The sequence below is a fragment of the Lepidochelys olivacea genome (assembly GCF_965140295.1).
Source record: "Lepidochelys olivacea isolate rLepOli2 genome assembly, chromosome: 21".
Taxonomy (NCBI): domain Eukaryota; kingdom Metazoa; phylum Chordata; order Testudines; family Cheloniidae; genus Lepidochelys; species Lepidochelys olivacea.
In genome coordinates this window covers 10,584,993-10,607,971 of record NC_140431.1, presented here as the reverse complement: position 1 = coordinate 10,607,971, position 22,979 = coordinate 10,584,993, and the positions used below count along the sequence as shown (strand labels likewise).

Genomic DNA, 22,979 nt, shown 5'->3' with positions numbered 1-22,979 from the left:
GTTAGATGCCTAACCTGCAAAGGCGCATTGAAAATCCCACGAGGCACCAGTCTGCATCTTTAGGCACCCACATACCTCTGTAGATGTGCCCAAGGTCACACAGGGAATCTGTGCCAGAGCAAGGAAGCCTGAGCCCCTGGCTAGTGCACTAACCACTGGGTCTTGCTATCTGCCTTTTTGCCTCTGTGGCACAGGGTGACTAAGGCCTGAGCTGCCATAAACTTTGCCCTACAATGGATCTCTGGCCAGGCCCCCCCTGAAGTTAATGGGGGTTTTGCCATTGCAATGCAGGCTGAGTACATTCCTGGTTCGTTCTCTCCCTGCTCCTTCTGTTCTCCTCTGCGTTGTTTTCTTCAGGAAGGAAAGCAGGAGGAGCTGTTAATTGGATGTGCTATCCTCCTTAGCATCTGCACATTACGTGCACGAGTTTCCCCACTGCGGTACAGTGCCCCAGTCAGCACCAATTTGCTGTGTGCTGGCTGCCGGGTGCAATCTTTATGGCAACATGATTCATCTGCAAGTGAGAAGGAGGGAGGGAGAGAGAGAAGCAGCAGCGCAGGAGAGGAAGAGGAGGAAGTGAGGGCGGCCAGGGGAATTGTGTGACTACATCCCTGCCTGCTACACTCAACAATAGCCCCTTGGCCAGAAGGAAGGAGTGAAGAAACAAAAGAGTGCGGAAACACCAAGAGGGAGAAGGGAAATGTACCAGGAGAGATGGGAAGGAACCAGGAGACAGAGAGTCAAGCTACGTCTACACTGCAGGTCATGTATAGCTACACGCTGCAGGGGAAAGCTGGCTGTGTCCACACTGCAGTGTGTAGCTACCCGTGTCAGTGAAAGGCTCTGGTGAGGAGAGGCAGCGGGGAAAGGCTCCAGTAGCCAGGAGGCAGCAGGACCCTACTAAATGGATGGGGAGGCACGGCTCGGGTGAGTAATGAGCCATATAGGGTATATACCTGGGTACATACCCACAGGCTTCAGGCATGTCGTTACTCACCTAAGCCGTGCCTCGCCACCAACACGGCTATTTATACCCAGGCTGGGGGGCTACCTGTCTACACACCACTGAAAGAAGTGTGCTGTGTAGGTGTATCTTCAGAGAGACATGGACAGATACTGCAATAGCATCCCATATGAATTAGCCACAAGCAGCCCTAGCTGAGGTATCTGATCTGAGTCTTCGTTGCCTTCAGCGAGAATAGACCCGGCTTTCCTACAGCAAGGGTCATCAGAGGAGACTGGTAGGAACCGGCACCAGGACCCAGACCAGGCCACAGCTCATACAAGTCAGAGATGGGAGGAAATGACTACATGATTATTATAATGATTTGTTCTGGGGCAGCACCTAGGAACCCCAGTCATGGTCCATGATCCCATGGAATGAGGTCCTGTACAAACGCAGAACAAACCCATACCCAGTTCTCTGACCCACTTATGTGTGTGTCCCTAGCAATGGAGTCCTCTCCACCCCACCCCAGAAGACCAGACCACGTTCTCATAGATGTTCCTAGTCTTTCTCTTCTAAGATCTAGCCTCATTTTCCCTTCTCTTCATTCCATCCTGCGAGTCCTAGTGCCTCTCCCTTTAATCCTAAACTTCTCCCCTTCCCACCATTGACCCGTTTCCTATAGACAGTTATGTTTCTCCATTAGCCAAGCTCTACGTATTGAGTCAAATCCTTGTCTGCTGTAAGCCCATTAGAGCTGCACCAGAGATGAATTTGGCTCTTTTAGCTTCACAGGGACAGGGACAGATCCTTGGCTGGTGTGAATCAGCAAAACTCCACTTTAACAGAGCTACTACACTGATTTACGTCAGCTGAGGACCTGGCCCTTCATCTCTGCTCATCACGATTCCCCACCACCACCACCCACTCATTGGTTGCTCTTCTCTGAACTCACTTTCATCCTGGCTGGTATTGCAGCTTGATAACTGAACACAACATTACAGGGGCAGTCTCATCAGAGACATATACCAATGAGCTCCTTCAGTACCTTCTGTCCCCTGGCATGATGCCCCTGCACATGCAGCCCACAAGGAGTCCATGTTGCATTACAAGATCATGTCTCCTACACCGTCCACTATCACCCTTATGTCTCCTTCAGCCTCTCCACTTACAGGCTTCTCCCTCCTTTTTCGTCTCCTTTCTGTGTTTGTTCAGCGCCCGGCACAATGGGACCCTGATCCTGACCGGGGCCCTCGGGCACTACTGCTTCCGTTTATCGCCCCACGTGGACTAGTTCTTGCGTTTTCCACGTTGAACCTCACCATATTTCCTGCCTTTATTTCTCTATTCTCTATCCTGTCCTCCTTGGGGCATGTATCTTCTCCCAGAGCTGCATCCCAGGGCCCGATGCTGCAGTTGCTATTGCCATTGTGCGTACTACGGTAGCATCTAGAGGTCCCAGCCGAGATCAGGGCTCCATTGTGTTAGGTTCTGTACATACACATAGTGAGAGACTGAAGAATTTACCGTCTAAAGAGACAAGAAAAGTTGTCACCCCCATTTTACGGATGGGGAGCTGAGGCTCAGAGAGATTGCCCAGGGCTGTAATGGGAGGCTGTAGCAGACCTGGGATCTGTGGGAAGGTTTGGTGTCAGAAAGAGGGCCGCATATTGAAGCGGGAGTCTATACGGAGCCTTCTAGGAGAGGGAGCAGCGCTTGTCTCCGGGTGGCCGTGAGAGATGGCAGGTCTGCAAGGCTTCTCCGTTTCCGAGCTCTATGAATTATTCATCCGCAGCCGACGCAGAGGATCAAGCAGAGCTGCCTTGATTCAAACCGATGGCCTATGTTTCTGTGGCGGCTGCGACTTTGTAGGCTGCGTTGTCTGCCAGGGCAGCCTGGAGGGGAACGCGGCCCGAGCACCGTCAAGTCGCGCCGTGGCAGACATCGCTCGAGGGGCGCTGGCGTTCCCGCTGCTGCAGCGCTCGCTACCAGTGCGGGGCTCTGCCCAAGCCAGGTGGGAGCACCACCCGCTTGTCTGGGGGAGCTCCTGTGTGTGTGTGTGCGTTTTGGGGGATGCGTGTTGGCAGAAACGCTCTAATGAGCCCCGTGCTTAGCCAGGCACTGTAGCACCCGGCTTGCCATGGGCAGTGCATGCGTACCACAGCTCAAATGCTTGGATACAGCCCCTCCCTCCCCCTCAGAGACCTCAAGGGGCAGCTCCCCAGCACAAGGAAGCTGGGGCATTTGTGTGAGCAGGCCTGGCACACTTCACTCCCAGGAGAGCCGCTCCACGCAGACATGTCACTGCAGTGCTCTGCGTGCAATGCATCCCTTCGCTGGTGCAAAGCCTGGTGTGGGAATGGAGGGAGGGAAAAGATGGATTGCTCCCTCTCCCCCCCGCCCTCCTGGGATCCTGTGGCGGCCGGGGCCTGCCTGAGCCCTGACCTGGTGTAGCGTGGGCACACCCGCTTCCTCTCCTTGTGCAATTGCATTCAGCTGCCCCAGGACCCTGCAGCAGCCAGGGTAGAGCAGAGGTGCCTGATTCGCCGGTCATATCCCTTCCCACCTGGATAGCTCCCTCCACCCCACACGCAGCCTGGAATGCCCCCTGCAACTGGAGGTTCTTTGCTGGGGGTGTTTCCCTGTGGACAGGTTGTTTGTCTGCTCTATCCCGGTGTCCCATGGCCAGAAGCACAACCATGGCCACAAGGGGATGTGACAGCTATTGCTTGTCCCCCTCTGAGCTTGCATTGCCCGTACAGCGCTTTGCATCCCCACACCACAGCTGCTGCCGGCGTTTTACAAGTGCTGGCTGCAATGCCTGGGATGGGGTCGGCAACTCTAAAGAAACTGCCCCTTCTGCAAAGCGGTTTCACCTAGCTGTCCTGACTCCCTCTCACTAGGCAGCACCTGGCATGTGGAAATCAGCCCTGCTCTCAGAAACAGCAGTGGGCACTGCAGGAGATGGTGCGTCGGGGTTCCCCCACAATGGACTGGAGCTGGTGCCAGGGTGGAAGCCACATTTCATGCCACTGCTGTCCCTGGGGAGGGCCTGATCCTGTGAGGTGCGGCATGGCCTCAACTCCCACTGAAGTGCAAAGGAGGCAGGCAAGCTGGGCCCTCCTGCTGTCCCTGGACCATCCTCACTGAGAACGACAAAGCCCAGTGCTCACAGTCCACTCTGAACTCTCCCCTTTGTGGGACTCCCTCCTCCCAGTGTCTGGGGAAGGAGCAGTCACGGCCTCCAGTACTGGCCACCCCGTCCCAGCCAGGCATCGGGGAGCAACAGAGACCCTCTGAAGGGAACTGGAGCAGAGGAAAGCAAGCGGAGAGGAGTGGGAGTAGCCTCTGGCTCTGTCGCTAGGGAAATCCACCTTGATCTGCCAGAGAGAGCAGCTGTGAATGATACAGACAAGGAGCAAGCCCATGCACTGCCCAGGGTGGGACTGATTGCAAGCCCCACGCTCCCTGGGCCAGAAAAGGAGCTGGAGTAAGTGTTGCCAGTTCAGGGTGCTTGGGCCCTAGAAGTCCTGTTGCCGAGCTCTGAGGGGAGCCAGTCCAGCCCTGCTCTGTAGAAGGGAAGGCTCTCCAATTACTTTGCAAATGGTTGCCTAGCGAGGTTGGGGAACAGAGAAGGATCCTTATTTCCATTTTACAAAGCGGGAAACTGAAGGTTGCAGAGCTAGAAACAGGTCTCAGGATCCTAACAGGCACCTGCTCTCACCACTTCCCCTCCTCGAAACAGGAAGAGACCCCAGTTATCCTGGTGTCTGTTCCTTACACAAGCCGCCAGAGCCAGGAAAAGAACCCAGGAGTCCGGACCATAACCAGCCCCATACCCTAACCTCTCGGCACAAGTTTCAACCAGACCATATCAAAATTCACGAACACAAAGGCGGTGGTGACCAGTGACCATGTCCAGCTGTCAGCGACACCAGGGCACACCTGGAGTGATTGCATGGATGACAAGGGAGTTAGTGGGGGTTCACACTGGTGTATGTGGGAGCAGGATCTGCTCCCGGCTCTCATGGGGGAGCTGCAATTTTTCTCTCCCTGTTGGCTCTTCCCGCGCTGCCAATTCTTTAATCGAATCATCAGTTTAGGGAATTGGGGCAGAATTTCTGTGTGAGATTAGCGTCCCCGCAGCTCATAGTAGCAGAGTCCTGTCTGCACCCCAGCCACTCTGCATCAGGCCCCTTTATGACCCCACTCAGCCAGGCCAGGAGGAGGGGGTATGGCCCCAGGGCAGACCCCTCAGGGCCACGTATTAGAGAGGCAAAGCTCACGCCAGCGTTGGAGGGGGACTTTGTGCTGGAAAGAGTTCACTGGGGGTTGAGGGGATTGGGATGGGGGGGCTGTACAGAGCTCAGTGCCATGGTGCCCCCCAAGCCCCAGTCCCCTCTGGGCCTACAGATCCACTCTCAACCAGCCCTGGGGGAAAGCAGGTGTTAGTGCATTGGGCCTGTGAGTGCTTGTGATATTGCCCAGCTCTATGCAACCCTTTATGGGGCAGAGATTCAGCCAGGCTGCTCTCCCAAGTCTTCTCCAAACCTTTGGAGCCAGGTTGCCTCCAAGGTTCGTGGGGCCCTACATGAAATAACCAGTGCAGAGGCCCATCCAGTCCTTCCCTGCTTATCCAGCGCCAGCCACTCTGCACACCTTGCACCCTGCCCCCTGCCTGCCACCCCCTCCGACTCCACGACATGGGTTCCCCCAGCCTCCAAACGGACCAGGAAGACGGGAGAGGGAGCTTAGCCTTGATTTGCCAAGCCGGGTAGTCTCTGGGGAGGCCAACTGACTGGGACAGAAGGCGGGAAGTCGGGTTTTCCTGCTTGGCTCCAGAAGCTGGGGCACAGGAATGCCTGGGCCTCCCTGCTATACTGCTGCAAGGAGACAGCAGGGCAGGGGTGACTCCCCCACCTTGTCTTAGGGTGAGAGAGAAGCTCATTACAAAAACCCCTGCAGTGGCCCAGCATGGCCCTTGCGGCTCCAAGGAGGAACCAACCTCTGGAAGAATGAGTCTGTCTCACCCGTGGGCCGTGTACCCCATAGGGGAATGAGGAAAGAAAGGAGAAGAGGGCTGCACGGATGGAGGATGGTTATTGCTTGGGGTCCTGGGTTGGAAGCAGAAACGCAGCCACCGTGCACGTGAGGGTGGATGATTTTTAATGCCTTGGGGAGGGGGGCAGGGCAGAGCTATTGCTTATGGGGACTGGCAGGTTTCTAAGCTCTTCAAGCCTTTTAATCCCCTGCTTGATCACTAGTTAAATGCACCCACTGGGTTTGAGATCATAGTGTGTTCGCTACGAGGTCTGGGGCCAGCTTGTTTGCTAGTGGGGCTGTGACTGAAGCACGTTTGCTGTTGGGTTTGTGATCACAGCATGTTTGTTACTGGTTTGCCATCAGGGTCTGTGAGGACCATGCGTTATGTGATTTAGCATTCGCTGCTGGGTCACTACTGAGCCTGTGATTTACCCTGTCTTCCTTAACGGGTTACCATCAGCACTGTGATTATAATGTGTCGCTGTTGAGACATAGCTGCAGTCCAGGCTTGGGGTGTGTGTGTGTGTCTGTGTGTGTGTGCAAATGTCAGCTTGCCAGCTCTATCGCTGAAGAGAGGGAGTGCGGTTTAGCTGGAAGGATCCTGGTGCTGTGTCTTCTACATGTGACCGGGTGGCTGAGACTCAGGGATGGAGGGCATTCAGCAGCGTCAGCGAGAGGCTTTAACAGCAAACGAATGGGGCAGGGGACTGATTGAAAGAGGCAGCCCTCTGCCTACGTCTCTCTCCTGCCTGCGGGCACAGCTGTGCTCCCGGGGGGGATGTTCGCAAGGCTGGCACCACCCAGGTGACGATGTGCCCTGCCCGCAGAGCCCTTGTGTTGTCTGTATCACACATGGAATGACTCGCCCCTGTGGGGGGGGATGAGCCGGGAGCTCCCAGGGGCGGGTTGAGTAACTGTGCCGGGGAGCAGAGACTCCCCATCTCAGTTAGCAGAGAACCAGCCTTGGGGGTGCCTGGGGCGATGCCTGCTTGCGATCCCTGTGGCTGCTGCAGAGGGCACGGGAATTCTGGGTCCTCTCCGGTTTCTGGCGGAAGAAGCACTTGGTGTGACGGGTCCCCAGCAGTCTACGGGCAATCCTGCTGCGGTGGGACGAGTTCATGTTATGGGGGCGGGATCCACACTGGAAAATGGGGTTCCTCCCAGCTCAGGAGGTTGGCAGGCCAGGGATGAGGTACCCAGAGCTAGTGGGGAAAGGGAAGGGCACGAGGAGGTGTTTGGGGTGTTAACAGCCCACACACAGATCCCTGGGTGAAGGCTACTCACCCCCATCGATTAACTACGGGCCCAACAGCTCTTCCAGCTCCATTTCCTGTGTAGCAGGCTGGGTGGGATGGGCCAGAACCAGGGATAAATAAACCCCCGGGAGGCAAATGGTGGGGCATCTTCCCTAGTTTACAGGTGCCGCCTCTCTGCCTGTCTTGGGTGTCTGAAGGAACAATCAGATCTTGCTTCTGATGCTCTCACAGCATCCTCAGCTGAGATTGGCAGAAACCGCCAGCCAATTCTGCTGAGACTTCCACACTCCCAAATCAGGTTTCAGAGTAGCAGCCGTGTTAGTCTGTGTTTGCAAAAAGAAAAGGAATACTAACCGCTATTAACCTTCTGGCACACGCTGGGCTGAAGGGGCTGCAGAGCCTCCCAAGGGCAAAGTGAAGACCCTCCTCCTGCAGAGCGCTCTGCCAGCCAGAACAGTGCATAAGAGACTGTGCCATGGGGCTTCCCCCCCGCCCCGCCCCAATGGAGGGGGAACGCATGCAGAGCAGGGGGAAGAGTGCAGATCAAGCCTCTGCTACTGGGCCCAGCTTCCTGGCTGGAAGGCACTAGCCTGAGTGGAATGGGGTAGCACCAGCCTCCGACTGGCTCATAGGAAAAGTCTCAAGGCAGCCTCCTGCAAGGAAAGTACTTTGCCCCTGCTGTGCAGGGAGGAGCCATGAGCCTGGCTGAAGGGGGCAGCAGCCTGTTCCTGCAGATTGAGGCAGAGCATGGGGCCAAGCTTTCTGCCTGGGGAGAAGGCACCACAGGCACAGACACCCTTCAACCTGCGTATGGGGGTTCTAATGCAATGGGATCTGGACCTTAGCCCTTCCCCACTCCAGTCCTCATGCTTCAGGGCACATGAGGATCACTGACAAGGGTCAGGAAGAAACTCCCACCCTCTCCAGGCACTCCGGGGAGCTTATGCTTTTCTCCGGCACTGTCCGGAAGGTAAGAACAGATGGATAGTTCTTGAGTTCCTGTTAGAGATGGGCTCGGCCCATGAACTCTGCAGGTATCACCGAGCAAGGGAGGATAGATGTGCACAGATCACAGTCAGTGCTGCAGGACGAGATGGGCAGCAACAGCCCAGCAGCGGGGCACTGACCCCAACTGCTCCCATCAAATCACAAGCAATTATAAGCACCCCAACGTTCAGTGTTGGGATTATTACTATTATTTATTTTGTCCAGTAGCGCCCCGGAGCCCCAGTCACAGCCCAGAACCCCACTGTGCTAGGCGCTGTCCAAACACAGAACAAAAAGACGTCCCCACAGAGCTTACAATCTAAATATAAAACAAGAGACGACAAATAGACATGGGATTTAGCTCAGGCCCATCTCTAGTTCTACCTGATTATGTGACTATTAAATTGGGAAGGGCAGAATGGGAAGCAGTAACTTGTGACCCAAGAGTAGGGACACGGAGGAACGTCTGACCCTTGTAATGGGGGGGCAAGCACGGGAGAGTGAGTGTGACAGTGGTTCCCCAGCTAAGTAGTGGTAAGGACCACTGTCAGGAATCAACACCTGCAGCACAGCCAGTCGCTAACGAACACAGCTGGCCAGTACTAGGCTGTCTGATTGGCTAAACCACCTGATTGGTTGGAAGAGTCAACAGACCATCTCTTAAGCACTAGCCCAGCAGCAGTGCCCTAGTTGCTTAAAGCATCTAGCTGCTCATGCCTACGATAGCTCCTAGACATGCCAGTTCAGCCTTGCTTCGCTCCAGGTAACATAGTCCTGACCCTTGGCTCTGATTCCTGACTTTGGCTCTGGCATCTGACTCTGGTTAAGACCCTTGACTCTAATGCAGGACTTCTGACTCTAAACCTTAGGCATGACTGCCTATGTCCCAGTCACTGACACCCCCTGTAACAAACTGCTTTATAAACCACAACTACACATGGACATGGGAATAGAACCTGGTCCTTCTGCTCCAAAAACACAAGCCTGTACCATCTGAGATCTCTTAGATTGTACCATGTGGTCCACCCAGTCACTAGATACCAACATCATGCATTTATATACACAACTAGTGCATTACAGTCCCCTGTGCCAGTACCCTACTTTCCCTTCCCATCACCCCAGCCCCCCCTTGTTTGGTCCTCACAATATTTAATCCTGCGGATCACTAGCAAGACCTCCACACAGTCATGATATATGGAGTAGCAGATCTCCTTAAATAGATGGTGTTTATTAGAGAAAACTGCAACAGACATGAACAGGCTTCCACACTGCTTAAGCTCCAGCTCAGTCTGTGTTGTTTACTAGAATCTGCATTCCATGGGGCGCTCTAGCCAGCACATGGTGACCTCTAGTGGCTTCCATATATAATTGCACATAAACACATAACAGAGACCACAGAGAACCTCTGCTAATGAGGCTTCCTTGTTGAAAACTCAAATAAACCCTTTAGTTTTACCCACGGGTTAAACTCAAAACATCACACAGACAAATTGTGGTGATGACCCCAGTGCCTGCGACTTGGCTATATGGGATCCAAATACTTCATTTGTTAGTTAAATATATGAACTCAAGAAGAAATGCTAATTTGCTCCATGCTGTTGCCTTTTAGTTACTTGGTGGTTCCCAGCAGGATCCTCATTAAGAGCTTTAGAAATTAGAAACAAACAATTGTCTTAAGGAACAAGTGAAAAATGGTCCTTGCCAGATAGTTTGTCTTGGATTTAGGCTTTGTAAAATGATACCGTTTTGTTGGGCTTTAATATTACATAGAAACATTTGAATTACTTTAACTGAAAACTGGGTGTACGTATACGTATGTACACTACGGCATTGGGTTAGCCTACAAGCAGCAGAGAGGAAGGATGAGCTTTGTGGTTAAAACACTGGATTGGGACTCAGTAGGTCTAGGTTCAATTCCTAGCTCTGCCACAGCCTCCGTGAGCAAGTTATTTGGGGCTGGACTTTCAAAAGAGTGGAGTATGCCAGGTGCTAAGCAAGTGGAAATCTGGCCCTAAATCTTTGTACCTGTTCCCCATCTTTAAAATGGGGCTAATATTTCCTTTCTCCCACCCTCTGTCTGTTTTGTCCACTTAGACTGGAAACTCTTCAATCAGGGACTGTCTCACGATGTGTACGTACAGAACCTAGCGAGATGAGGTCCTGATGTCATTTGTGTGGCCTCTAGATGCTACTGTAATACAAACAATACCGAAAGCAAGTGAAGTTGACTAGAAACAAAGGCGAAACTGATCAGCTGAGTTTAATGGTTCAACTGAGTGGGGCGCAGAAAACAGGCAAACAGCACAACCGGTTAAAAAGTCCATTGGCCTCTTTGAACACTCAAACGCTCTTGGTAACACAGGGCAGGGTGAAAGTCACTACGGCACTCTGGAAACCTGTACCTGTAGCTCTAAACGTGATTTTTATCCTGTTTAAATACAGGCTGTCTCAGAAAGAAACCAGCCGGCGTATTCATGAATAAAACCCACTTCCAACTCATGCTGTACAGGTGCAAACATACAACATGGGTTAACCTCCACCGTGTGGGCGCGCACTCCTGTGTTTCTTGTCGCTCTGTCAACAGATGGAAAGGCATCCGTGGGTGAGATAATGATACTAACAAGGGTGGTGGCAGGGTTTGTAGGCACCCAGAAGATGCTCAACAGTGAAGGATTTTGACTAGGGATAGGCTGATTCACATTAAAGTAGCAGCAGCTCCGTTCTCCATCGAAAATTCAAACTGACTCACCTAAGGGTGGGAAAGGTTGGGTCAGTCCTTGCTATTTCCCCTGCTCCCTGCTGCTGCACTTCCTGGTTCTTGTGGGACTTCTTGACGCAGTGTCGCAGACCCTGGAGATTCCCATCAAACACCTGGGTCCAATCACCCCGTCAAGTCGGGGGGCGGGGGGGAGGGACAAATGCAGAGGTCTGGGCTGGAATCTGCCGTGACTGTGGCACAGAGAGGCAATGCCAACCCTGAGAAGGGGATAAGCTTTTGTGAGCTACAGCTGAGCTGTAGCTCGCGAAAGCTCATGCTCAGATAAATTGGTTCGTCTCTAAGGTGCCACAAGTCCTCCTTTTCTTTTTGCGAATACAGACTAACCCGGCTGTTACTCTGAAACCTGAGAAGGGGAGTCACTGGCAACCAGTGCAGAGGCCTCTGCTGGGAGCAGGGCTTGTAGCCATCCGCCCTGGGCTTATGGCCTAGGGAGCACCGAGTCATGCCAGAGTTGGCCGTCCAGCCTTCCTAGACGTTAGGCTGTGCCCATGGCCCTGCTGTACACCCATCTCTTGGCTTGCTGTCCAGGACTCCTCTGGGTTCTGGGATTCCTGCTGGGCTTTCCCCTCATCACTGTTCCACTGACTACTGGAACCCTAGCTTCAGCTCTTAGCACCCCTCCCTTGGGAGGAGTATCACTATGGTTCACAGCTGCTTTACTCTGAGTGACCTGCCTGGTAAAACAGGTAAGCTGGAATTATAGCCCTGTTCCCTTCCTCACTTCCCATGGCCACCCTGTCTGTTTGGCTCCCCACATACTGGTGCTGTGTATCAGGTGACCTGGAGCCCAAGCCCATTGAGGGCCATGGACTCTGGATCAGGAACAGTTAGGGGCTCATCTAAACCCACAAGAGGTTTGCTCAGCACTGGCTTTGGCCCTCCATTTTCATATTTCAGTGTGGGACTCTTCAGTCTTACGGCATTATCCACAGCCTAATGAAAGCAATGGGCTGTGATGCAGGTCCTTTAGGAGCAAGGAGATGCACTGCCCATTCTAGTCTCCCCAAAGACTCTCGTGGTGAGAGACTGCCCATGCCAGCATCTCTGCCTTTCTGAGAACTCCCCGCCTGGGCTCACGAAGCCAGGGAAGAGCTATGTGTCAGCGGTTCCATCATGCTGGCTGACAGCTGGCAAATGAGCTAAATGGCCCTATGTGTAGTGACTTCCACAAGACGAAACCTAAATCTGAGCAGTGAAATGGCACGAGCAATGGGAGGGGGAGAGAGCCCAACAGGGCAGCGGAGAATAAAACAGGGAAAGAGGAAGATGGAGGCTGGGAGTTAAAGGATAAATCAACCCCACTGTCCCATTCTCCCTCCCCACCTCTGGCCATCTGCTTCTAGTGCTCAGAGCCTGCTCTGAAGCTGCCAGGCTGAGCAGAGAGCCATGGGCTTCAATGTGGGGTAGAAACAGCTCACAGTACCCTGTGCACGGAGTCAGTAGTGAGCCCCCTGCCCCAGCATGATGCTGTGCTGCTCGGAGTTCATTCTGAACCCAGGGCTCCACAAAGTCCTAGAGGATGCTGAACTGCTGGAGGTGTCTCAAAAACAAATCCTGGCCCCTTGTCTCTATGCCATTTTCAAGAGCAGGGTTAACCTGGCATCCTGGTCCCCTTCCAGTGTGTTCAATGATCTACATTCTCCCTCCAGTTTCAAATGGGCAGATCATTCTTGGCCCCTCCCTATGCACTGTTGTGTGGTGTTGCTGTGTCCTGTTAAACAGCTGCTGTGCCCCACCCCAGAGGTGGGTGACAGATTCCTACATGTATGGTCATTCCTGCAGCTGATCGTCTCTAAGTCTATGGGAATTCTGTGCGTACAACAATTTCAGGATTGGGATTGCGGTTGCCCAGGTCCCTGGGGATCCTTCTGGTGAAGGGTGCTCTATGAATACAAAGGGGTTTATAACAAGCTGGCTGAGTCATCCTATCCTTTTAGCAGGCGTTGATCGTGTTGGGAAAAGATTTAGTGGGTCGGCTGACACAGAGGCAGGTGGCTCTATATGCCACTTGTATATAAGGCAGATAGAAGAGGGTCTCTGAGAGAGGGGACCTAGGATGTGGGCTGAGTAACCTCAAGAGAGAAGCAACCAAGCCTGGGTGAAGGTCTGAGCAGAGCTTTTCCGTCTAACTGCTAATTAAGCCAAAGCCTAGGAAGGAGGTGAGTTTGGACGCTATGTACCATGAAGGATTTGCTTTGGAGCAGGTTGGGAAAGGGACCTGCTCACAGTTGTATCCTTGGGACCCAACCTGCTCCTTTTGGAGTTAATGGAAAAATTTCCCCTACCTTCAATAAAGGCAGGATTTGGCCCTGTTATTACTATACGTGCACACCAGTGAAAACTGTCCCAATGTTAGGGGCAGGGCGGGGGAGAAGCAGGGTGTGGAAATCCACTTAGGTACCATGCATTTCTCTGAAGAGAGTTCACATAGTGAGAATGTATAGGGCCAGATTCTGGGGTGGTGCAAATCACCATCGTTCCACAGAAGTCAATGGAGCTAGGCTGACTTACACCATGTGTCCCTTGGAAGCTATGCAGATGTCAGCAAAGAGCAATGAAAACAAGCCTGATTTACAAGGCACTGAATGTGGGAGACTTGGCAAAGGTTGGGCTTTGTTCTCCAGGCCAGGGCTCTCGGTTTGATTAGCTAAATGAAAAACCTAGAGGGAGGGGGGGCAGAGTTATAACCACTGGAGTGATCAACATGGACTGACAAGGAAGGGGCTTGAGGTGCAGCTTTTCTGTTAATGGGATTAATTCACGAGCATCCCCAGAGCATCCCTTCTCCCCTATCACCCTAAGTGAATTTCAATGGCCAGACTGCGGCTGGTTTCTTTGGTGTGGTTTTCCTTTTTATGCCGGTGAAAGCCTGGAGGGTCGGATTCTCCCATCACAGAACCAGGTACAGCATGGGCAGCATCAGGGCACGCTTCCCCAGGGCGGCCTTGCCAATGCCCTTTGACTTGAAAGGGATCACCAGGGGCAATCTGCTGAAACTGCTGACAAAGAGGCTAATTAAAGTTAAATGAACCCACAGCAGTCTGATAGGACCCACTAGTATTGCACCAAGGAGCATGTCTTCATCATGGGAACTTCATTGTGTCCCTATCCCAGGTGATCACTTTCATGATGGCAGGGTTTGTGAGGCACAGAGAATTCCCTAAGCTATAGCACTCTCTAAAGAGATTTCCAGCTGTTTCCATGAGATCCATGTACCCTAGTTCCAGGTGGGAGGATTGTGACATTAAATCTCGTGTTTGTGCATTCACATACACCCACCCCACACTCTGCATCACTGGAAGCAATGCCACAAGCTCAGCATGGTAACAACAAGAATTTTCTTAAACTTCTGGAGGCCACAAAACATTTTTACTTTTTGCACACTCTAAAAGAAGATCCATCTTCTCCTTGCTCTCCCCGGGGTTAAGCATTATTGTTGAGAACACAGGAGACCTACCACCGCTTTCTTCCAGGGACCTCAGAGCTCTTTGCAATCTTTCCATAAATGTGCATGGCACTTCACAGATCAAAGAAAGACAAGGTCTCTGTCCAGAGGAACTTACAGTCTAAGTGATGATGAGATGCACCAGAGATGTGCACAGACACTCGGGGTGAGGGCTGCAGAGAAATGAAGTAGTATTGCCAAACCCAAACATGAGTCAGGCCCCCCAAAAATGAGACCAACTTAAAAATCCCAAGATTTAGGAAAACAAATATGTGGTTTCTGGTTATTTGTCTTCTGGTTTCTGAGACTTTAAGGGTCATGTTTTCAAGCTTTTCTCAGCAACCAGGAGGGCTAAACACTTACTTTTCATTGTAAAATAAGCTAAGAGTTTCAAGAAATCATATGACTCCAGCAGCTGGGGGTTTTAAATCAATCACCAAATACCGTGAAACTTGTGATAAAATTGAGAGTTGGCAACACTGTGGTGGTTCTGGATGTATAATAGTAATACCTAGCTCTTGTACTGCACTTTTTTCGTTAGTAAATCTCAAAGCACTTTACAAAGTATCAGTTTCCTCGTTTTCCAGATAGGGAAACTGAGGCACGGGGATGGGACTTGCTCAAGGTCACCCAGCAGGTTAGTGGCAGACCAAGGGATAGAGCGCAGGTCTCCTGAGGCCCCGTCCAATGCTTTATCCACTAGGCCACATTATCACAGCTTGGAGATTCTCTTTTTACCTTCCTTCATGCACACAGACTCAGAGGGTTTGGTGTCCCCACCAGGAAAGTGTGCCTGACTCTGCTCTCGCTGCCCCCCAGTGGAGACCTGTGGCCTCACTCCTCATTTACACCAGCGTAAGGGTGAGGGGAATCAGGCCCACTATTTCAAAGAGAGATTGGAGGCACAGCAGATCAAGTCAGGAAGGGGAGGTGGGTGCCCAGGAGCAGGGGGACAGGTGGAAGATGGTGCTGAGGTGGGTGGAAGGAGAATACTGCGGGGTGGTTAATTTAGCTGCTTTTCTGTGGAGTGAAAGGATCGAATGGGGAGTCGAAGGAGACGAGGTCAGGGAGTGAGAAGGGGATGCATTCTGTTGGGTGTTGCAGGTTAGGACAAGGGCCATGGTGAGGGGAAAGCAGCGTAAGGATTTGAGATGGGGCTGGAAGTTGTCAGAACTGCCTTCCAGATGGGCTGGGGTTGGAAAAGCCAGGGCAGGCAGGAGGCTGCAGTAGTGGAGATGAAAGACAGATCAGGGCTTGGACTAGGGTTTTGTTTGACAAAGCCTGGGCAGGATGGGATTTTGTGTAGGAATCTGGTGCTGATAGTGTTAGTGTGGGAGGGAAAGGGGGGGAAAGGTGAAGAGTGCTGTGAGTCTGAAGGAGCAGGGATGATAGTAGCTTTGCTAGTAGAGATGGGGAAGGAGGGGCAGGTTTAGGGGCCAGGGTTCGGTTAATCCTCACAAACCCCTGTGACAGAGGGAAGTATCTCTGTTTTATAGATGGGGAAACTGAGGCACTGAGCAGTGACATGACTGGCCCGTGGTCACACAGCGAGTCAGTGGCAGGGCGAGAAGCAGCTTGAGAGGATCCCAGCTTGCTCTCACCACCCTTCCAGACCCGTGAATTGGAGCCCGGAGACCCTCCTCTGTAAGCACCTGGCCTATTCCCTCCTCTCTAGGATGCCGCAGTCAGGACAGGCCCCCCGTTCCGATTAGTCCATCCCAGGGCTCTCCCTTCTCTGTGTGGTGCGGGAATGAACATGGTCACTGTAATGGGGACCTTCCATTTGTTCAGCTTCAGTGCAGCCGGCTGAACACCCAGGGCCTTCTGGGTAACACTGTGTCCTGCCCTCTGGGCTTCACACCAGCTCCGCTTCCCAGATGTGGCCTCTTGCTCCCTGGGCCAGCCTGGCAAGGGCTGGGAAGTGCTGTTGGCAGAGCCAGCCCGCTCTGCCCTGGCAGGGGACCTCACTACTCATTGCAACCCCTGCTGGCTGCTTGAGGGGTGACGACCAGCTCAGAGAGGGCGGCTACCAAACCTTCCTTGGCCAGAGGCTGCTGGCTGGGATGGGTTCAGAGAGGATTGAGGGGCATGGTTAAAAGTAAGGCAGGGTGCAGGAAGAGCTGTAAGGGATGAAGGTAACTGCGGGGGGGGGGGTATGTGTGGAAATGAAGGAGGGATGTGTCTTCTACAGAAGATAGTGCAGCGAGAGCCTGAGTAGAGAGATCAGTATCACAGCAAAATATTTATCATTATAATTGGGAATACCAGCCACTGCACCACCCACCCTCAGGGAGAGAAACCAGGAGCCCTCCGAGCATCTTCCTACCAGGTGCCAGACCAGATCCCCCCTCCCCAGGGCTGCAAGCTGCTCCATCTCCTCTTAGGACCCGCTCTCCCCCATCCCTTCCCCGGGAACACGCTTTTGGGAAGCTGAGCGGGGCGGGGGGGGGGGGATCTGACCTTAGCAGGTTTCCTTGCCCACCCCTTCCCCCGCGATGCCTGAACCGCAGCCTGGCCACCGCTCCTGTGATGCAGGTAGAAACTGGCAGTTGGGAACCAGGCGCGTGGCTCCCTCCAGCCGCAGGGAGCGGGAGGGCGACGGAGATGCAGCATCCCTTTTGCAAAACTATCACCCACGCGGGGAGGTCGCTGCAGGCGAAAGCCCAAGCCTTGCCCCCTCCAATCTCCAGTTTGGGGGGAGGGGGGAGAGGAGGAGAAAGGTGCCCAGCTGCAGCACAGCGGGTCCTGCCTGCACGGGGACAGCTCCCCCCCCACCCCGCCCCGAGTCCCGCCTGCAGCGAGCACCGCAGGGATCTTTGCTCCCCGGCCAGCAGCCCGGCGCGCAGGGGGCGGGCGGTGCATTTCCCTGCCGGCGGCCAGGCGCTTACCTGGGGCGTCCCCGTCGGTGCACAGAGCAGCCGCCCCCCGCTGACAGGTGCAAGGCGGGAAGCAAGGCCGGGGCGGGAGGGGGCCGGGCGCGAGGCTCCTGCGTCCGCCGGCGGAGCTCGCAATGAAGCAGCCGCGCCAGGACTGCGGGCGAGGCGCGCGCTCCCTGCCGCCTCCCGCAGCCGCCCACCTCCTCCTGCCGCTGGTTTCCATGGCAACTGGGTAATGCTCAGCACCTCCAGCCCCCCCCCTCCCCGCCCCCCTCCCCGCGGGCACCGGTGCCATCCGCCGTGCGTCCTTGGGCACTGTCACGCGAGCCGCGGAGACCCGCACACTGGCGGGCGTGCACTCGCGTGTGACCCTCCTGCTCACACCCGCCCACGCCTGTGTGAAGTGTACGCTCACATGAGCACGGGCCGGTGCACAGCCCTCATGCCTGCACCGGTGAGCGTGTCTGTATGACCAGGCTCGCCCTGCCCCCGCCCCCACGCGTCACTTTCACACTCACCTGGGCCTGCGTGTGCGGACACGGGGGTTACAAATGAAACGCGCGCTCAGGCAATCACAGCGACAAATGGAGGGGGATGGGACGCGGGGTTCCCACCTGTTTGGGTTCATTGGGCTGCACTAATCAGCTGAATGTTCCAGCCCTGGAAAGGAAGGGATGAATGGCTCCCCGGGTATGGCCAGGCACTCTGCACATTTCCCTTTATGCAGCTCTACCCATGCACCTCCTTGAACAGCTGGACAGAGGGGGAGCTCTGCCTGTGCACATTATTCGTGACCCGTGCTCCCCCCTGACATTCTGGCCGCCCTACTCAACGTCTGTCCTGAGCTGCTGTACCAGTCCTGGGCCCGCACGGCCCTACGAATGCCACCTTAATGCTGACTCTCAGCATCCTCTGCTATTCCAGCCATGGGCCTATTCTGCCCAGAGACTGCCGGCTTTGCCCAGTTATCCCAGAGGGCATCGTAGTTCTTGTGATCTAGCCAAAGGCTCGCGGAGGGCTAGGCTGAGACCCACCAAATGCCTTTCACCTGTGACCATTTTAACAAATGGCTCCATGGAGAAAGCACAGTGAACTGATCCAGTGCCTCGTCTGACCCCTGGTCATCACTTTATTTCATGATCCTCATGGTGCATCAGCATTGCTAAATATATATGCAATCAGCCTTAAAAAGCGGGGAGCTTGGACCTCACACCAGTGAGACAATTTAGAAACCCTGCTGTGTTCCTCAGCATTTTGGGAGCACCCCAACTCTGCCTGACCGTGGCTGTTAGCGTTAAGACCTAGTCAACGGCTTCTGCGGTTGGAAGGCACTGCAACATCAGGTTAGTTTTGTACCAGACGCACGTTCTCCAGGGAGAGTGCAGGCATTGCTCGTGCCCTATTTACAGTCGGTGCTGGGAATCCCAAGTGCACATGTGCTAGGCACCAGGCAATAGGGCTGAACAGGCATCTGGGCTCCTTGTTTAATGCTGGTAGGCCAGAACTCTCTTCTCGCCAGAGAGCTCGCTCAGTGACAATCTGCCCTGCTTCTGTGTCTGGCTTGCAGTTCTAATCAGATCTTGCCGGGAAGGGAGCAGAGAGGGATAAACTCTCTCCAGGGGTAGGGATTCCATCTTAAAGTCTTCCATGTGGGAAGCCAGATGAGTGGAAATGGAGCATCAAGTGGTGCATCCTCACTGTTAGCGGGTGACATCCCCTCTGCCTGTTCCTTCCTTTGGGGCTACCCAGATTGGAGCGAAAGGGCCAGGGGCAATATTTGGAGAGGGAGCCTCCCTCAATAAATAAAATCCACTTTAAACAGAGTTGGGCCTGGAGCCAAGCTTCCCCAAAGTGCAGGGGTGTCCAAGTTGAGGGCCTGTCTCCAATCCTGTCTGGAGACTGGGTGCTGAGTGCATTGGGGCTGCATTTCTTTAGATTACTGGAACAGGTGCCAGAGAAAACCATGTTCCTTTCTTCCCTGAATTGTTCTGCAGGGATTTTTCCCTCACCAGCCTAGAGAAGCTTAATATACAGTCACTGGGGAACCCCAGAGCCCTGTGACTGAGGATCCTCAACGTGCTTGTTTCTCTCTTTACCTTCAATCCCCATTGTGCCCTCCCTCCAAAGCACGTAGGAAAGACAGGAATGGGTTCTGTGCCACTGGGGTTTGCATCTAGCAGAGCTATTAGATCCCAGCATTACATCCCATCAGAATGGCCGCATGGACCACCTAGCATGAATTCTGTTCCCAGGAGAGCCAACGTCCCAGGGGCAGCATTCCTGGCATACCCTTAGAACCCTCCACTCCCTGTAGTGCATGCTCTCTCTTGGTTTCTCCAAGCAGATCCAGCATGGTTCCTGTTACAGTGTAAAAAGAAAAGGAGGACTTGTGGCACCGTAGAGACTAACCAATTTATCTGAGCATAAACTTTCGTGAGCTACAGCTCACTTCATCGGGTGCATATTGTGGAAAATACAGTGAGGATATTTTTATACATACAGACCATGAAAAAATGGGTGTTTATCACTTCAAAAGGTTTTCTCTCCCCCCACCCCACTCTCCTGCTGGTAATAGCTTCTCTAAAGTGATCACTCTCCTTACAATGTGTATGATAATTAAGGTAAAATGGCCCACCTTGATTATCATACACATTGTAAGGAGAGGTTTCAGAGTAGCAGCCGGGTTAGTCTGTATTCGCAAAAAGAAAAGGAGGACTTGTGGCACCTTAGAGACTTAATAAATAAATAAATTGGTTAGTCTCTAAGGTGCCACAAGTCCTCCTTTTCTTATTGTAAGGAGAGTGATCACTTTAGAGAAGCTATTACCAGCAGGAGAGTGGGGTGGGGGGAGAGAAAACCTTTTGAAGTGATAAACACCCATTTTTTCATGGTCTGTATGTATAAAAATATCCTCACTGTATTTTCCACAGTAAGCATCTGATGAAGTGAGCTGTAGCTCACGAAAGCTCATGCTCAAATAAATTGGTTAGTCTCTAAGGTGCCACAAGTCCTCCTTTTCTTTTTGCAAATACAGACTACCACGGCTGCTATTCTGAAACCTGTTACAGTGTAGATTGTAAATAGGGATCATATCACCTACTGCATGGGAATCAGCAGCCAGGCTGCAGGAGGAGCCTTATTCAGTGGGCAGCCCTGTGTTTGCTGCAGATATAAAGACCCATCAGATGCCTTTAAAGCGCTGCTGAGGGAGACCCAAACCGGAGCCATCCTTTTGGAGAATCTGATGCAGCCTCATCACTGATGTCACTTATCTGCGTTAAGGCATGCTAATGTATGCAGGAAACAACAGCCCCTCCTGTGAATAACCTGGTACATGTGCCAGAGGAAGCAACACTGGTTCCTCTTCCCCAGGCCTGGGCAGGTGAAAAGGGGCCTGCATAGCTCAGGGGATTGGTAATAGGCTAGAGAAAATTTTGTCTCTTTAAATCGCAAGTGTGAATCCAGATCAAGCTGGTATTGAGGAAATTTTATGACCATCTGATCACTGCTTGGTAGCCTGTGCGAAGTGAGGTTGGTGGTTCTGAGTCCTGATCCCAATGCACGGGTGCCCCGATCATCACATCCGGTCCTCTAGCCAGTCTCTGAGATGATGGTGATGAGCTCTAGAGATGGTTCCTTCAGGCCAGCACACGAGCAGGGGGTGCCGCTGGGGAAGCTTGCCCTGCTGCTGCGCATCCAGGAATGTCAAGCCAGCCCACTTCACCAGCCAAAGGAGAGGGGCCCACAGAGGGGCCGAGAGGCACAAAAGAGAAGCAAGGAGACTCAGCCAGAAGCCTACAGAATCCATCTTCCAAACAAGGAGCCAGTACACCAGGCTGGGATTGGGCCATAGGGGCTAACCCTAGTGGCAGGGTGAATCCTGGCGAGAGGGGCTGAGACCCATGCAGGGAAGATATTCTGCTGCAGACAGGAGCTGGGACAATGTCCCCTCTGCTCTAAAGCTGCTTTTATGCCTCTCTCTCATGTTCCTGCCTGGCTAACGGGAGGTATGGAGGAAATTAAAGCCAGTAAGAGGTTGGCCTTTTAGGCTGAGCAATAGAACCTGCCATAATGAAGCTGTTCAGAGGGCCGGGGTTGTTTTGTTGTTCAGGAGCTTTAAGATCAAGCTGCCCTAAGAACATAAACCGGGTCCTGTGTGGCTCCTTTCTCAATCGCAGTCTCATCTTTCTTCCGAAGAGCACATTTGACTTCCTAATGAGCGGTCCTCTCTGTCTTCAGCACCCTTCAGCTGGCCTGCTGCTTCCCACCCTCCTTATTTCAGCTGAGACACTCAGGCTGTCATCCACTCAACATACACAAAACACCAAACGCAGACAAGCCGGTGTCCTTGACTTGCACTTGCCCCCGGCTGCTACTCTCCTCCCCAGAGGTGGTTGCATTTCAGCAGCACTCGGCATATAGCGAATCTCAAGTTGAGGATCTTTCAGGATGAAAGGTGCTTTAGAAATGTAAAATGCCATTATTCCAAGGAATCTGTTTAGCTTAGGGTTTTATACTGTTGCCCATAACTATTGCTGTCCAGATACTACAGTGAAGTCCCTGGTGGGCATGAGGTGATGTTGCAAACTTGACAGCGTGTGGGTTCAATTACAGATCTGGGTTAGAGACCCAAGGTTAGCGAGATTTAACAAATTCTTTAACAAACTCCACCAGGTTCTATTTGCCTCTCCCGCCGTCACCAGCCATGGAGATTCTGAAATGAGAAGTTATCGGCCAGTTCGAGACAGGAGGCAAAGTAGAATGGAGTTCCCTTGCCCATAGGTGGGTTGCTTAGGCCGGCAAATGCTCCGTTGGATCAGCAGAGCCAGAAGATCTGAGACGAAGGTACAAGACAAAGAGCAGTGCTGGGCAGAAGAGGCTACGTGTATATCATCACTTTCCTGGGGAATGTCACTGCTCAGGCCACGCAGGGTTTGCTCGGAGCTTTCTCCTCACTGATTGGATCCTCAGTCCACCTCCCTGTGCTATACTCTTCGTATTCACTCTCCATGTCTCCACTGGGAACTGTCAGGCCTAGGGGCTGCACACCTCCCTGCCATTTGGCCATACAGCTGCCACTTCGTTCCACAGCCTCTGGCTTGGGAGACTGCACCTTGCTGTTGGGTGACTCCGGCTTCATGGATTTAACCTTCTGTGGGGAGGAGGACCGAGGGTTGGCAGCAGAAGTCTGTCACCTCGTCAGGAAGCAGGAGGAGAACTTAGGGTTGGGTGATGAGTCTTCTCAGAGCAGACTTTCCTCTCCTGGGTATTGCTGTGGCCCAGTTCCCTTCTCCCAGAGGATGCCTTCCCAGTCTACAACCCTTGGCACATGCTTGTGGTAGGACCCGAGACTGGCTTAGGAGGAGCTGCTGCAGGGGAGGCGTGAGGTGTGTTGGCAGATCTGTTGGGGAGGGGATTCTGGAACTGGCCTTGCAGGGGCGCTGCAGCTCAAGACAGACAGCAAAGAACTGTATGGGACGCCTTCACTACACCTGTTTTATTGTATGAGTAAATCCTGGTGTCCACACAGGCAGGGGTCCAGCACTGCCATAATCCCAGAGTTTTGGCAACTTGCAAAAGCTCAGGCAAAACTAGCTGCTCCTAGGGGTGCTCAGGTTACGAACATATGGCTGGCTGGGGCAAGGGC

The 22,979-nt window shown here is 53.2% G+C and overlaps 1 protein-coding gene across 2 annotated transcripts in view; it reads right to left on the bottom strand.

Annotated features, from left to right (window-relative positions):
• Positions 1-22,979, bottom strand: part of PACSIN1 (protein kinase C and casein kinase substrate in neurons 1) — a 54,720-nt gene that overhangs the window by 18,766 nt on the left and 12,975 nt on the right. The window contains exon 1 of one of the 2 annotated variants that reach the window (XM_084611046.1): positions 17,345-17,450. The exons of the other annotated variant lie outside the window; for it this stretch is intronic. The gene's annotated coding sequence lies outside the window, so the exon portion shown is untranslated. Of the gene's footprint in view, positions 1-17,344; positions 17,451-22,979 lie in introns of those variants that run through there. 2 annotated transcript variants of the gene reach the window in all.